This window comes from Carcharodon carcharias, chromosome 27, assembly GCF_017639515.1.
Source record: "Carcharodon carcharias isolate sCarCar2 chromosome 27, sCarCar2.pri, whole genome shotgun sequence".
Taxonomy (NCBI): Eukaryota; Metazoa; Chordata; class Chondrichthyes; order Lamniformes; family Lamnidae; genus Carcharodon; species Carcharodon carcharias.
In genome coordinates this window covers 18,321,447-18,331,399 of record NC_054493.1, presented here as the reverse complement: position 1 = coordinate 18,331,399, position 9,953 = coordinate 18,321,447, and the positions used below count along the sequence as shown (strand labels likewise).

General features: G+C 43.7%; 1 pseudogene; it reads left to right on the top strand.

Annotated features, from left to right (window-relative positions):
• The first annotated feature begins 371 nt into the window (after nt 1-371).
• LOC121270183 lies at nt 372-9,919 on the top strand (annotated as a pseudogene).
• The last annotated feature ends 34 nt before the right edge of the window (nt 9,920-9,953 follow it).

Below are 9,953 nucleotides of genomic sequence, written 5' to 3'. Positions count from 1 at the left end.
CAGACGGTAAGAAAGCTCGAGGCAGCGGGTTTAAAATGGAGGTTTGACAAACACTGAATGCGGATCCCGAGCCCCAAATAAAACCGGCGACATTTTCTACTTAAGACGCGACTAGAAAACAGTGAATATTTATCCCCGAGTCCCCGGTTTCTTCCGTTTCGCTCGGGTCCGACTCTGGGGAGAGGCCGGCATTTATTGCCCATCCCTAGTTGCCCTTGAGAAGGTGGTGCTGAGCTGTCTTGTTGAACCGCTGCAGTCCCTGTGGTGTAGGTGCACCCACCGCGCTGTTAGGGAGGGACTTCCAGGGTTTTGACCCAGCGACAGTGAAGGGACGGCCGATATATTTCCAGGTCAGGTGGGTGAGTGACTTGGAGGGGAACTTCCAGGTGGTGATGTTCCCATCTATGTAAAGAGTCATCGAGTCATAGAATTGTTCAGCAATTGTGGAGAAGATGATGTTTGACCTTGAACCGGTGCAGCCCGTGTGGTGAAGGTGCTCCCACAATTCTGTGAGATAAGCGGTTACAGGATTTTCACTCGGTGACGATGACGGAACGGTGACATACGTCCAAATCAACAACAATGATGTATATTTATATAGCGCCTTTCATGTAATAGAACATTCCAAGGCGTTTCACTGGAGTCTTATAAAGCAGCATTTGACAATGAGCCCACATACGGAGATGTTTGGGCAAAGGTTTGGTCACAGAGGTAGGTTTTAAGAATTATCTTAGAAGGTGTGAGACTGGAGGAGATCACAGAGACAGGTAGGGATTTGAAAGCAAGGATGAGAAATTAAAAATGTAGGTGTTTCTTAAACTGAAGCCTTTGAAGATCAGCAAGCACAGGCATGATGGGTGAACAAGACTTAGTATGAGTAAGCACATGGGCAACAGAGTTTTGGATGACCTCAAGATTACAGGAGGTTTAATGTGGAAGGCCACCCGGGATTGTGTTAGGTTAGTTAAGTCTTGAGGTAACAAAGGAATGGAAGAGGGTTTCAGCAGCAGATGAACTGAGACGAGGATGGAGTTGGACGATTTCAATGAGGTGGAAATGGGCAGTCTTGGTGATGATAAAGGGGAGCCTGTAGAAATATTGTACTTGGATTTCCAGAAGGCATTTGATAAGGTGACACACCAAAGATTATTGTGGAAAATAAAAGCTCATGTTGTAGTGGGGAACATATTAGCATGGATAGAAGATTGGCTGGCTGGCAGAAAACAGAGAGTATACATAAATGGGTATTTTTCTAATTGTCAGGATGTGATGAGTGGAGTCCAGGGGTCTGTGCTGGATCCTGAACATTTAACAATTTATATCAATTACTTAGATGAGGGGAGCAAAGTCATGGGAGCTAAATTTGCTGATGACACCAAGATAGGTAGGAAAGTAAGTTGTGAAGATGACATGAGAAGATTGCAGACGCATATAGATAGGTTGAGCAAGTGGGCTAAGATCTGGCAAATGGAGTATAATGTGGGAAAATGTGAAGTTGTTCACTTTGGCAGGAAGAATAAAAAGGCTGAGTGTTACTTAAATGGAGGATTATACAGAATTTTGAGGTGCAGAGGGATCTAGGTGTTCTAGTGCATGAGTCACAAAAAAATAATATGCAGGTACAGTAAGTAATTTAGAAGGCTAATGGAAGCTTCTCTTTATTACGAGATGAATTGAATATAGAAGTCAGTATGTTATACACCAGTTATAGAGGGCATTGGTGAGACCACATCTCAAAAACTGTGAGCAGTTTTTGGTCTCCTTATTTAAGGAGGAATGTAAATGTGTTTGAGGTGGTTCAGAGGAGGTTTACTCCATTGATACCTGCACTGAGCAGGTTGTCTTATGAGGAAAGGTTGGTCAGGCTGGCCTGTTTCTACTGGAGTTTAGAAGAGTGAGGGGTGGTTTGATTGAAGTATATAAGATCCTGAATCATTTAGACAAGATGGACTTGCAAAGGATGTTTCCTCTTTTGGGTGAGTCCAGAACTCGGGGCATTGTTTGAAAATTAGGAGTCGCCCTTTCAGGACAGAGTTGAGGAGAATTTTTTTCTCTGAGGGTTCTGCGACTCTGGAACTCTCTGCCTCAGAAATCGGTGGTGGCAGGGTCATTAAATATTTTTGAGGTAGATAGATTCTTGTTAGGCAAGGGAATCAAAGGTTCTCTAATCAAAGTCATAATTATATTGACTGGCGAAGCAGGCTTGAGGAGCCGAATCACCTATTTATGCTCCTATTTTGCATGTTCACACGATGCAGATATGTGGTTGGAAGGTCAGTTTGGGGTGAGACATGACACCAATGTTGTGAACAGTCTGGTTCATTCTCAGATAGTTGCTAGGGGGAGGGATGGGGTCAGTGTCTATTGAATGGAGAAGGGACTGAAGACAATGGTTTCAGTTATAGGGAAGGTGGTGGCATAGTGATATTGTCATTGGACTAGTAATCCAGAGACCAAGGGTAATGCTCTGGGAACCGGATTGTAATCCCACCATGACACATGGTAGAATTAAAAGTCTAATGATGACAATGAAACCATTCTCGATTGTCTTAAAAACCGATCTGGGTCACTAATGCCCTTTAGGGAAGGAAATCTGCCTTCCTTACTTGGTCTGGCCTACATGTGACTCCAGACCCACAGCAATGTGGTTGACTCTGTCAAACCATTACCAGCAATTGGATAAGGAATGAAACAAGACAGATCACCTGGCATCGACCTAGGCCGGAAGCGACAATGGCAAACTCAGCCCTGTCGACCCTGGAACATCATCCTTACTAACATCTGGTGCCAAAATTGGGAGAGCTGCTCACAAGCAAATTAAGCAAAAGCCTGACACACTCATATTCGCAGAATATAGTCCTTGTGGGCCATCAGCAGCAGCAGAATTGTACTCATCCACAATCTGTAACCTCATGCCCTGGTATATCACCCACTCTACCATTACTATTTTCTAAATGGGGAGAGAACTCGGAAATCTGGAGTGCAAAGGGACTTGGGAGTCCTAGTCCAGGATTCTCTTAAGGTTAACTTGCAGGTTGAGTCAGTAGTTAGGAAGGCAAATGCAATGTTGGCATTTATTTCGAGAGGACTAGAATATAAAAGCAGGGATGTGCTGCTGAGGCTTTATAAGGTTCTGGTCAGACCACATTTAGAATATTGTGAGCAATTTTGGGCCCCGTATCTCAGGAAGGATGTGCTGGCCCTGGAGAGGGTCCAGAGGAGATTCACAAGAACGATCCCAAGAATGAAAGACTTAACATATGAGGAACGTTTGAGGACTCTGGGTCTATACTCGATGGAGTTTAGAAGGATGAGGGGGGATCTGATTGAAACTTACAGAATACTGAAAGGCCTGGATAGAGTGGATGTGGGCAAGATGTTTCCATTAGTAGGAGAGACTAGGACTCGAGGGCACAACCTCAGAGTAAAGGGAAGATCTTTTAGAACAGAGATGAGGAGAAACTTCTTTAGCCAGAGAGTGGTGAATCTATGGAATTCATTGCCACAGAAGGCTGTGGAGGCCAGATCATTGAGTGTATTTAAGACCGCGATAGATAGGTTCTTGATTGGTAAGGGGATCAAAGGTTACAGGGAGAAGGTGGGAGAATGGGGTTGAGAAACTTATCAACCATGATTGAATGGTGGTGCATACTCGATGGGCCAAATGGCCTAATTTCTGCTCCGATGTCTTATGGTCTTATTACCATCAAGGGGATCAACCCTGCTTCAATCAAGTGTGCAGGTGGCATACCAGGAGCAATACGAGGCATATGTAGAAATGAGGTATCGACCTGCTGAAGCTGCAACACAGGATTACTTGAGTTCCAAACAGCATAAGCAGCAAGTGATAGACAGAGCTAAGCGATTCCACAACCAACGGTTCAGATCTGTTATGGCACAGGCGATGGTAAATGCTGAGTTGTTCAAATCCTAAAGGAGAACTTGAAGCAACTGCCACAACTTATTTTGCAATTTGTTTACATTTTGAGATGCGTGCCTTGAATTCAGTAGTAATAAGCCCATCAAGTCTTACTGGTTTTTACATAACTAGATTAAATATTTATTAATAAAAGAAATGACTTTAAATACATATATAGATCCATAAATTACTACTTTGATAACTTAATCTGCTTAATCTGACTCCCAATTGCACTTTCATTAAGGCAACAGTAAGACACATACTTTCCTAAGTCCCAGGCAAAATAAACCTTACCCTGAACAGCATCCAGGCTTGGGCTGACAAGTGGCAAGTAACATTCGTGCCACATATGTGTCAGGCAATGACCATCTCAAACAAGAGAGAATTTAACCATCGCCCCTTGACATTCTATGGCATTACCATCACTAAATTCCCCACTATCCTGGGGGTTAGCATTGACCAGAAACTGAACTGGACTAGCCATATAAATACTGTGGCTGCAAGAGCAGGTTGTGTGACAAGTAACTCACCTCCTGACTCCCCAAAGCCTGTCCATCATCTACAAGGCACAAGTAAGGAGTGTGATGGAATACTCTCCACTTGCCTGGATGAGTGCAGCTCCTACAACACTGAAGAAGCTGGACACCATCCAGGATAAAGCAGCCTGCTTGTTGGCACCACATCCACAAACATTCACTCCCTCCACCACTGACGCACAGTAACAGCATTGTGTACCATCTAATAGATGCACTGCAGGAATTCACCAAGGCTACTTCAACAGCACCTTCCAAACCGATGACTTCTACCATCTAGAAGGATAAGGGCAGCAGATAGATGGGAACATCACCACCTTGAAGTTCCCCTCCAAGTCACTCACCAACCTGACCTGGAAATATATCACTGTTCCTTCACTGTCGCTGGGTTAAAATCCTGAAACTCCCTTCCTAACAGCACTCTGGGTGTACCTACACCACATGAACTGCAGTGGTTCAAGAAGGCAGCTCACCACCACCTTCTCAAGGGCAACTAGGGATGGGCAATAAATGCTGGCCCAGCCAGTGAAGCCCGCATCCCGTGAATGAATTTTTTTTTTAAATTAAGAATCCAAATGAGTTCTCTTAACTTCAGCCCCTGAAGGCAGCAGTTTGAGGCATAGATGCTAAAGGTTTTTCACACTCGTTGAACCTTAGACTGCTTTCCCTTACACGCAACCTTCGTTCCTTTATACATTTCTTCCCCTTTAAATGCAAATTCCTATTGCTTCACTATGTCGTTGGACTTCATGTTTCTGATAAAATGTCTCATACCACTAAGTTTTACCAATAGTCTTTTGGAAAAATAAACACACTCTTTCTAAACTTCACCTGGCTAGGTGTCACATTTCACTCCATCTTTTAAAAACAATCTAGTCTGGTTTATTCAAAAATGCAAATATTCCCTTGACACCTATGTTTCTAAACTTCACTATGTTTATCAAAGTAATCTTTCAAACCTAACTTCTCTTCTTACGTAAAAGCATCCAGACTAGCTGCCTCTAATTCAATTAAATCTCACACACACGCAGACACATATAGACGCATAGACACATCCCACTGTTACTCTATTTTACAATAACATTATAATAATAATTATATCTTCCTGACAGATCTAAGCTCTGCAGTCCTGCCAATATCCAGTCGTGAATGGTGGTGGGCAATTAAACAAGTCACTGGAGAAGGAGGCTCCACACATATCCCCACCCTCAATGATGGGGGAACCTGGCACATCAGTGCTAAAGATAAGGCTGAAGAATTTGCAACAATTTTCAGCCAGAAGTGCTGAGTGGGTGATCCAGCTCAGCCTCTTCTTGAGGTCCCCAGCATCACAGATGCCAGTCTTCAACCAATTAAATTCACTCCAGGTGATATCAAGAAATGGCTGAAGGCAGTGCATACTGCAAAGGCTGTTGGCCCTGACAACATTCTGGCAATAGCACTGAAGACTTGTGCTCCAGAACTTGCCATGCCCCTAGCCAAGCTGTTCCAGTACAGCTACAACACTGGCATCTACCTGACTTTGTGGAAAATTGCCCAGGTTTGTCATGCACACAAAAGGAAAAGTCCAACCCAGCCAATTGCAGACTCATCAGTCTACTCTTGATAATCAGGAAAGCGGTGGAAGGGGTCATCAACAGTGCTATCAAGCAGCACTTGCTTAGCAATAACCTGCTCAATGACACATAGTTTGCATTTTGCCAGGTTCACTCAGTTCCTGACCCCATTACAGCTTTTGTTCAAACATGAACAAAGGAGCTGAACTCCAGAGGTCAGGTGAAAGTGACTGCTCTTAACATTAAGGCAGCATTTAACTGATTGTGGCATCAAAGAGCCCTAGCAAAACTGGAGTCAAAGGGAATTGGGGGAAAACTCTCCACTAGTTGGAGTTATACCTAGCACAAAAGAAGATGGTTGTGGTTGTTGGAGGTCAATCATCTCAGCTCCAGGACATCACTGTAGGAGTTCCTCAGGGTAGTGTCTTGGGCTCAAACATCTTTAGCTGCTTCATCACTGACCTTCCTTCCATCATAAAGTCAGAAGTGGGGATGTTCACTGATAATTGCACAATGTCAGCAGCATTCACGATTCCTCAGATACTGAAGCAGTCCATGAACAAATGCAGTAAGACCTGAACAATATCCAGGCTTGGGCTGACGAGTGGTAAGTAACATTCGTGCCACACAAGTGCCAGGCATCTCCCTTTTACATTCAATTGCATTACCATCGCTGAATCCCCCAATATCAACATTCTAGGGGTCACCAGTGACCAGAAACTGAACTGGACTAGCCGTATAAATACTATGGCTACAAGAGCAGGTCAGAGGCTAGGAATGCTGCAGCAAATAACTCACCTTCTGACTCCCCAAAGCCTGTCCACCATCTACAAGGCACAAGTCAGGTGCTTGATGGAATACTTTCCCATTGTCTGGATGAGTGTAGCTCCAACAATATTCAAGAAGCTCGAAACCATCAAGGACAAAGCAGCCGCTTGATTGGCACCCCATCCACAAACATTCCACCACCGACGCACGGTACACACCATCTACAAGATGCACTGCTGGATCTCACCAAGGGTTCTTTGGCAGCATCTTTCAAATTTAGAAGGACAAGGGCAGCAGACAGATGGGAACACCACTACCTGGAAGTTCCTCTCCAAGCCACTTACCATCCTGACTTGGAAAAATATTGCTGTTCTTTCAATATTGCTGGTTCAAAATCCTAGAACTCCCTCACTAATAGCATTGTGGGTGTACCTGCACCACATGGACTGCAGTGGTTCAAGAAGATAGCTCACCACCAACTTCTCCAGGGCAATTGCGGATGGGCAATAAATGTTGGCCTAACCAAAGATGGCCACATCCCATGCACGAATTAAAAAAGTTTTCTCTGTATTTATATGAAAGACATTTCTGTTCATCCAGTACTGGATGTCAGACGAGTCAGGATGGTGTGTGACTTGGAGGTGATGGTATTCACAAGCACCTACCACCTGGTCCTTCTAGAAGGTTGAAGTTGAGGGTTTAGGAGATTCTATCACAATTTTGGTCAAGCTGTAAACATTTAAACTCCCACTCCTTCACCCCCTCTCCCACATCTGTCTCTCCGCACCAAGTGTTCAGACTCTTGTGTACAGCCAGACTCAGACAGGGTGGTAGGTTCCCTTCCCTAAAGGACATTAGTGAACCAGTTGGATGTTTGTGACAATCCGGTAGTTTTCATTGTCACTTTTTCCTCATGCCAGTTCCATACATTACCAGATCCATTCAGCTCAATTTTACAAACTGTGTTTGTGGGTTCTCTCATCCCTTTTTATCTGTTTTAAATCAATTTCACAGGATATTAGAAGTGGAGGGTTTGCAGTCAGGAAACTCAAACCAAATCTCACATCAGGATCTGACAGAGTTGCTCAATTTATTGAAACCTGAGTATCATCAGAATTTGAACATGGAAGGAAAAAGCACCGTTCACAGTGGAGAGAAACCGTACACGTGTTCTGTGTGTGGGCAAGGCTTCAGGCAATCATCTGGCCTGTCAAGACACAAGCACAGTCACAATTGGAAGAAGCTATGGAAATGTGGGGACTGTGGAAAGGGATTCACTCAGTCATCCTACTTGCTGATACACCAGCGAGTTCACACTGGGGAGAGACCATTCACCTGCTTTGAGTGTGGTAAGGGATTCACTCGGTCATCCACCCTTCTGACACACCGGAAGGTTCACACAGGGGAGAGGCCATTCACCTGCATTGACTGTGGGAAGGGATTTCCTGAGTCATCTCACCTGCTGACGCACCAGCGAATTCACACTGGGGAGAAACCATTCACCTGCTCCAAGTGTGGGAAGAGATTCACTCAGTCATCCCACCTGCAGAGACACCAGCGAGTTCACACTGGGGAGAGGCCATTCACCTGCTCTGACTGTGGGAAGGGATTTCGTGAGTCATCTCACCTGCTGACGCACCAGCAAATTCACACTGGGAGAGGCCATTCACCTGCTCTGACTGTGGAAAGGAATTCACTCTGTCATTCAACCTACTGAGACACCAGCGAGTTCACACTGGAAAGAGACCTTTCACCTGATCCGAGTTTGGGAAGGGATTCACGCAGTCATCCAACCTGCTGACACACCAGTGAGCTCATGAGTAAGCACTGTGATTTTATTTTGCTGTTAACCACATCCAGGACTGAACCATGTTCATTGGGATCGTTTTCTTCTTCTTCAAAGGAAGATGGTTGTGGTTGTTGGAGGTCAATCATCTCAGTCCCAGGACATCACTGCAGGAGTTTCTCAGGGTAGTGTCCTCAGCCTAACCATCTTCAGCTACTTCATTAATGACCTTCCCTCCATCATAAAGTCAGAAATGGGGATTTCAATGATCATTGCACAATGTTCAGCCATCACTCATGGCTCCTTGGATATTAAAGCAGTCCATGTCCATATGCAGCAAGACCTGGACAACATTCAGGCTTGGACTGACAAGTGGTAAGTTACTTTCACTTCACACTAGTGCCAGGCAATGACTATCTCCCCTTGATATTCAATGGCATTACCATCACTGAAACCCCCACTATAGCGTGGCAAGAAGAACAGGTTGAGACGAGGATTTCTGTGGCGTGTTTCTCACCTCCTGTCTCCTGTCATGAAACTATAATAATTTTCATAATATTATAGTGGTTTATTGTAAAGTTGGTTTGTGGATGTGAATGTACATTTTTCTGTCTGCGATATTTAATGAGAGTCACATCGACTGCAAGGTTGAAATTATCAAAAGAAGTGAGGTGTACAAACGGTATTATAAATGCTAATGTGTAAGCATGGACAAGGCTTTGCATATATGGTGCAAAGGAAATTTGAATTTTTAGATAAGCGAAGGAGTTGTTGGGTTTCAACGGGATGATAGAATGTTTACAACTAGCAAGATAAGCAAGGCCAACCAGTGTGTTTATTTTTCCCAAAGGTACTGACCATATTGGCAATATGAAAGCTTTTTATATTATGAAGAAGGTAAATTGCCAAAGACAAACAGAACAATGGAATTTACAGATTAAAGAGAGAGAAACATATATAGAGGAATGAAAGGCTTTGTTTTGGAGCCATGTAAGATCTAAGAGGAGTGTGTGAAACAGCCTTAGAGAAGCCCCCAGCCATTTTTGCAGAAGTCCGGTAACTAAAGTTGGAGAAAAGCCTTTGGAATTCCACAGTCGAGTGGATGCTGTGGTAAACTTGCTGGCTTGCTATTTTAACTTAAAATCTGTTTTGGGCTGTTGCCTTAAAGTGGGTAGTTGGAAATCAGGTTAATTAGTAATTTTGAGATTTGTTATTGTATTAAGTAACTAATCTTATGTACATGCTTGAAATATTTTTTTCATTAATAAATGTGTCAATTTAGTTTATAAAGTCTCTAAAGGTGTTAGTGCACACATTACTTCTGATCAGTGCACAAATCTTGAAATAAATACAAATTGCAAAACCCTTGTGATAGTGTGGATAAGTTTCCC